The 7642-nt window shown below is 34.9% G+C and overlaps 1 protein-coding gene across 2 annotated transcripts in view; it reads right to left on the bottom strand.

The window, feature by feature from the left end:
- Nucleotides 1-6575, bottom strand: part of LOC149807209 (very long chain fatty acid elongase AAEL008004-like) — a 59178-nt gene extending 52603 nt beyond the window's left edge. The window contains exon 1 of one of the 2 annotated variants that reach the window (XM_089963571.1): nt 6488-6575. The gene's annotated coding sequence lies outside the window, so the exon portion shown is untranslated. Of the gene's footprint in view, nt 1-5962; nt 6346-6487 lie in introns of those variants that run through there. The other variant, XM_089963580.1, reaches the window with a different exon arrangement.
- Nucleotides 6576-7642: the final 1067 nt, after the last annotated feature.

Raw genomic sequence — 7642 nt, forward strand, 5'->3', positions numbered from 1 at the left:
TGATGGTTATTTGAGTGAAAATGAAGAGTTTATCCAGTTTGATCTTTAAAGTATTGAGGAAGCAGATGAAAGATGTGTTTGGAAGTTGCCTATTTTACACAATTCAGACTTGGATGTCAATGTTTCTGAGAATGAATCGTCAAGGGAAAAAGAGAAATCTATTTTCCATTTGTTCAAATTAAGGACAGCTTACCTCATATTTCTAAAAACGATGGACATAGTTTAGTAAATAGAGTATAAATAACTTGTGGAACCCTTAGACAGAAAACACATAAAACATATGTGAAGATAAATTTATTTGGAACTGGAGAAAATTTAATGGATTTTTATTGGATAGAAGAAGAGAACTGAAGGTAAGAATGGATGCATGTGTATGATATTTACAAAAGTTTCTAATTAGCTAAAAACTCTATGGGGCACAATCTGGTAGACACAGCTTGGTGGTGCTGGGGCATAGCAGCAGCAATGCTGCTAACAGTTGTTGTTGTTGTTCTAGGGTTTAATGCCATTTTTCAGCACAAGATAGGCTATACATGGTGGCCAGTATAACTGGTGGAGGAAGAACCCTGGAAAGAACCACCGACCCACGAGAAGCTACTGGCAGGCTTTCATACGTACCCACGCTAGCCGAGCCTTGGACTCGAACCCACGCAGACAGAGGTGAGCTGCTAACAGTACTGGGACTGAATGAGTTAAAGGGCCTGATTCTGTGTTTACTATTTATGTGCCTGTTTTCAGGAAACATTATTCTTCCATTTACTTTCACTCTTTCATTTCTCTCTTTGTTATGCATTCAATTTAATTGTCAATAATTATTGATTACATAACTTTTGTAATAGTATTTATTAAATATTCATTACTCATCCGAGGTCTCAGAAACACTTAATCATGCTTATCTGGACGTAATTCTTTTATCTGGGATGCAGAAAATCACTTAGGTGGGAGTCCCAAGTACACATGTAATAGGTGGGCAACAAAATTCAAAGACTTGACAGTCCTGCTTCAGCCACCTGCTTAGTGAGAAAATGTGTTGATCAGTTAGCTCAGCTAATACTTACAATGTCAGAATTCAGTGGCTGAAAGACCCCTTGATGTACATGTTGCCATTATATGAGTACATAAAATTAACATAATACAATAGCTGGGTGGAAAGTTTAAAAACTTTACAGGTTGCTTGGTGGAACAATGTGCAGATACTTACTGGTGATTGAATTCTGAGGCAGAAAGACCCTGAGATGTACATGTGGTCATTTATAAGATTACATCAAATAAACAACTTCAGCTTTCATTATTATGCTCAATATCCAAGTGTAGCTGAATAAGTAGTACACATGACCTTACAATCAATACACATTGAGACTTAGACAAAATGCCATTTGCAAATTTGGATAAATTGGCAAATTGATGAATAGGGCCTCTCTTGAAAATATTTTTCTTTGCCACACAAAATTTACCAATAAAAAAATATGTAGCCACTTTTCAGCCAAAAGAGCTATTTCATGCCTTGATGTGGGGACTCAAATATATGCGTAATATAAAAATTGGCCCTTTTTTAATCAATATAAACATGACAATAAAACAGTTTTTTATATATATTTTTATTACATTTCAAAGCACAAGAATAAAAATTAATAAACATTACAATACCAATCTGTACACATGAAGTTCAATATATAGCATACGAAAAAAGAATGAATAAGAACGTTTATTACTGATCATACAAAATACTGCTTTGTTTTTATGAACAATGACACTAACACTTCATCAATATCTGCCTCATTTTTTCCTGAACTATTTCTTAAATGCCTTAATGAAATCAGAATTCTCAACACTGGGCCCATCAATAGAAATATGGGCAACAAGTAATCTGGTATCTGCCTCAGATGCAACTGGACATAAATCTTTGTTCTACTGAGCTGGATGGATATTCTTTGTTCTTGATGCAGACTTGTTTTATAAAGTTAATTTTTAATTTTTCTTTGATATAAACAACTATGGCCCTGTATAGTCAATGAATGGCATTCTCGTAGCAGCTTCCTGTTAAGTTCAGACCACAAAAATATGTTATCTAAGTAAATAATCCATAAAATACTAAGCAGTCCCAAGTGCATCTTACACTTACATTTTGCAATAAACATAAATAAACAACACATGCAAATGACATCGAATCTTTCTGCCAATCTGTTGAACAATAGAGTATATCCCCCTGTCATTCCTTTTTTCCTACTAATTGCATTTAACTGCTTCTCAAAACTGACTGACAGCTTGCAATTAGCTGAAATCATGTTCGAATAGTGTCTTAGTCATCATATACTGACATGATCCACTGACTGATGCAGATAGTGAAAACAAGTATTAAGTGGCCTGAGTTACTTATATCAATAAAAAATAAAATGTACCTATTTGCTTATAAAAATTTGTCACCAGCAACTTTTGCACCAGTCAGTTAAAAAAATAGCGCCACTTTCAAAATTCAAAGCCTAGCAGAGGTCCTGTATGATGATTGTGATGAGATTCAGAAGAGTGCTAAAGTTGCTAGAACTGACTGTTTGGATGGAACAGTAGCCAAGTGTAAGAAAGTGAGTGATGCCTAGCTAAGTTTTTGGAATAAGACCTTTCCTTGGATTGACAAAATTCTGTCTCACTCTGATGGACTAACAAGAGCTATATTTCAGTGTTATAAAGAATGTAGAAATTAAACACAATGGCAACCAATAGTTCTTCTAATCTGCAAAGATTTCTGGGAGGCGACTGCTACTTAACCCTGTGATACTCCTATTTTTTAACAAAATGGGAGTCCTAGTTTTAATATCCTAGCAAGACCTCTGCTCATATAACTTCACTAATATACCACCATGTTGGCCAATTCTGCACATTGGGTAATTCTGACCAATGATACATCATGTCTGTAAACAATGGATCGTGGGTTCAAAAATCCTCATTGTATCAAGAATGGACGATCGTACTTTAATTAAGAAAAGTGATATTGATAAAGTGTACAAAAATATCCCACATTTAGACTAGAAATACTCATGGAAATGTGATTTCTAAATGGCAAAATGTAGACCCACACCATGGCCTTCTTGAAAATATAACCCAGAAAATCTGATTTACTATGCATCTTTTAGAATCATACAAATAAATACATTATATTAACGATGGAAATGTGTGCCTTAAAACAATACTGCATTTTAATCCAAGTTTCCAATTTTGCAAGAAGTTGTCTCAAATGTACAAAACTGTCTGGTACCCAGTGTTGTTGCTGTTGCGGTTGTAGTTTTAACGCCATTTTTCAGCACACAATAGGCTATACATGGCGGCCAGAAGTAATGGTGGAGGAAGAACCCAGGAAAACCACAGAAAGAACCACTGACACTCGAGAAACTACTGGCAAGCTTTCTCACATACCCACATTGGCCAAATCAGAGACTCGAACCTAAGCAGACAGAGGTGAGATGGCAGTGATCTGTAACGGAGAGTGCTTTAGACCACTCGGACACTCTGGGCCCCCACTACCCAACGTGCTAACTTGCCGCTAGACCATACATTTTCAAGAAATTCCCTGTCTTATAGTCTGTTTCTAATTTCTGTACATGGTTCCCACACTTTTCTAAATGTAAATTTCTAGGTCTTTTCCAGGATGAAATTCATTTTTTCAAGGTTAACATATGATCATTACTGAATGGAATTAATGAACATTTTGGATTATAAAACATGCATTTTCCAAATCTGAAGATGTTTCTCTTTCACGACTCTGCAAAATACATGTCAAAAAAGATGATCATGTACAAAACCACAAAATGAGTCACACAAATCTGACTATATTCCTATAAATTGGCATTTAAAGCCATTTCAATGTACAAAATATAAATTCTAACCTTACTTTGTTAACCTGCATTATGCTGCTACGTGGAAACAACATAATAAGCATAACTTATGTCGTTTCCTTTCAAACCTTTAATTCTAAAGAATTCTAGAGCAATATATGTGCATGTTATACAAAGTAAATATTTCTTATCACAGTATGAAAAAAACAATAAATGCAAAGTATTAGAATCTTATCTTGTAACAAAAAAAGTTTAACCCTGAATTTGTGTGTGCCAATAAAATCTCAAACAAGATTTTTCAACCAACCTACACTCCTTACGATGATTTGGTTAAAAATTCCATCATTTAAAGACATTTACAAAAGGGTTGATCTAAATTTTGACAAAAGAAATTCAAAATTATCTTTTGTTATATAAACAAGGGCTGAACTTTCTGTAAAATCAATGTATCTTTGTATTCAATAAAAACAGTCTCCAAACCTGTATTGATGCATGGGCTCTTATCGTTTCTTAATATATAATAAAAAGGACGACAATCTGGCATTTCTCCTGCGGTCCATTTAAGATCCGAAACCAACGCTTCAAGCTACAAGTCATTGTGTAATAATTTTGCGCCAAAGATCAGCTCAGAGATTCAACATTTTTTTAATAATATATAGAGAATTTTGTGCTCTTTCATTTTTGTATTTTTATTTCAACCACTTTAATTTTTATTTCTACAATATTTGAAAATGAGGGTTGTGAGATTGTGCGTTCTCGTGCGACTAGCAATTGAAATCGCTAATACCAGCTCAAATTTCATCAATGCATTAGTTTTATCATTGTTCAGCAGATTAAAGACATAATGATTTTAATACTCGCAATTTCTGAGAAAACATAATTTTCATATAAACTTCATGCAGGTATAAATCAATTTTACAACGTTTAAGTTTGCTAGCCATCTGCTAAGCAGCTATGCTTTAATGCCACGATGTTGGCCTCTTGTGATGCTAGACTTTTTTTACCTTCCATAGAAATAAATAAATACGGATATGGAGTTGTGAAACAAAAAGTCTACTAGATGAATCCAATCCAATGAGCGTTTAGATTGTCTCAACAAATACATTTATGGCAAACACCCAAATGATCCATATTGCAACCTACACATTTTCTGGTTAGAACTCGATAAATTTAACTCACAATAAGTTCAGTTACAACTCAATTATGTAATTGTTTCAGGTGTAAAGTTGTGGGGAAAATTCCCAGGCTTTTCATCAATATTTGCAAAATTCAAGGACTTTTCAGTTGGGAAAAAAGTTATTATTTCTCCCAACTTTTTCCCGATAGTATGGGACCCCTGTCTGTAGTAATTTTTCCCCATCAACAAGACGTAAACACAATGCATCCTATTCATTGTCGTTTTTCTTCCACACAATAGCTTATTATTTTTTTATAAAATGTTGAACTTTACTAACTCTTTTACAAGATCATTTTTGGTTTGCTTAATATTGCTTGAAATTTATTGGCATTTTTACATTGAATTTTGTAAAACTAACTTTAAACCAGACCTAATTACTTGAATGAACTGCTGACAGAAACAGTCCAAAGTAATGTATGTATTTCATTTCTATTGCCCAACGGATAAACATTACATCTTTTCAAAGCTGTGCGCAGAATAGGCAGACATATTGCAAGTCAGGAAAACACAAGGGTGGTATCCCATGTGTCCAAAATTAATATTATTTTGAACAGAATATTCTGGTGACAATTGCCTCTTTTCAAATGGTAAGCACCGCTTTATTTTATTTTCATCAATCAGTCAAATTCGGCATGCATTTTGCTTCAATATTGGAGCAGAAACCTTAGGTGCACAGAAATGCCCGACAGCATTGTACATGTACTTTAGCATATCGTTTTATATAAACAGAAAGAGTAATAAATGACTGCAACATTTCCACACACCAAAGATTCAATACCATAACCCTTACTATCAAGGTCAATCATGTGGCAAGATTTCCATCATTGGAAACAACAAATCTGACAAGTTTATTCAGTCAAGTGGTATATGAATATGATACATTCTTCAGTACGAGATGCAGATGGATTGTATTTGACGGAGGAGTTAAAGGAAAAGTAGATATTTTGTTGATGATTACCTCGAACCTAATACTGCTGAAAGACTTTGTTCTAAGTTTATAGGATCAATCAATTCATATAAAGACAGCTAATGCTGTAAACGATCGGTGACCGGCATATACCATCGTTTATTTAGAACGGAAATAGCCAACACCGCGAGATTATGTTAGAGAATATGAGAAAAGGTATATTCGAAAGCGTGATCTTGTGCTCCTAAGACAAGTGGGTCAATAGGTTAAGGCTGAACTGACATTTTGATTAACGCCCTTTAGCATGGTATGATTAACAGGGAACAATGTGTTTGGAGAAATCTATAACAGTTACAATTGTTCTAACCAGCCTCATGACCTACTGAATATCCTCGGGTCATGCTTAATATATTCGGGACAGGGAGCGGACCCACCCTCAACTATGAAGCTTATAGGCTCACTGTCCATCGCTAAAACTAACTGCTACAAATTTCTAAGTCCGTACAAAATTAATACCCGACTGTTAATCTCCTCGCTTGTTATATCACTAGAGGACTAAAAATGATAATCGTTTACCTATTTACGGAAATTAATAAATTGTCGGCAACGACCACCTGTAGTCGGCATGCACCTTTCCAATTGAACAACAGTGTCTTGCAGTGCACATCCGCGAGAAGAACCGGAAATCCACAGCTAGAACCACTGCCAAACATCCACGCTGAGAACCAATTCAAGAGTAATTTCCCTTTATTAGCAATTGTACGAAGAAGAAGAACTAGAACAAAAAAGATCATGTGTGAGTGTGTGTAAATAGGATTCTTAACAACAAAAGAGATAATAAATGTGTTACCTCTGTCTCTTCAAGTAAAGTGAAATAACAGTATTTCTTCGTGCACGGAGTACTGTAATAAAGCGAAGGCATATGAAAACACACATCTCTCTCTCTCTCTCTCTCTCATATTTGATATTTCAATTCAACATGACTAAGTCACCACATATATTTCTTACGTTTACAAAGAACATTTCTTTCCAAAATATTAACCTCAAAACTTATTTCTGCTACTAAATATGACATCATCAGTAACTCTCTCTCTCTCTCTCTCTCTCTCTCTCTCACACACACACACACACACACACCACACAAGAGCAACAGTGAATCTCACAAATCTCTCTCTCTCTCTCTCTCTCTCTCTCTCTCTCATTTAGATACACTCGCGATATGAATTAAATAAGCGCACGAGCTACCGCACCTTAACAAAATTCAGGTGAAATTAAGGGACCTTTTGGAATCCTCGATTAATATGGGTAAATCCTGACAACGAACAAACGATTCGTAGTACAATGGACGTAATTATAAATCGTATTGCAGTCTCCCTTACACCATCCTCACCTCGAACTAGCCCCACTTCTTTCAGAATGTTTAAATTTCTTGATAAGTCTCGCATACAGATCTCAAAAGAAATGTCAAAGTTTCAGATCTCTATATAACTGAACAAATTCAGAACATTTTTTTTTTTTTGGCTGGGGGGTTGTATTTTTTAAATCCTGTAACCATTAAATTGTGGAATACGAGCATTTACATCAGCGATCATAACATTTTCACCAGTAACCCAAACAATTAAAGGCATTTTCTAGCAATACTGAAAATCATTCCTAAGTTTATTCAAATTCTGTGTCCAATAATCAATCTAGTCAATCTAGGAACTTCACGAAGCGCTTTTGCTCTGTCAT

This window comes from Sinohyriopsis cumingii, chromosome 1 (assembly GCF_028554795.1).
Source record: "Sinohyriopsis cumingii isolate HCF-2022 chromosome 1, ASM2855479v2, whole genome shotgun sequence".
NCBI classification, from domain to species: domain Eukaryota; kingdom Metazoa; phylum Mollusca; class Bivalvia; order Unionida; family Unionidae; genus Sinohyriopsis; species Sinohyriopsis cumingii.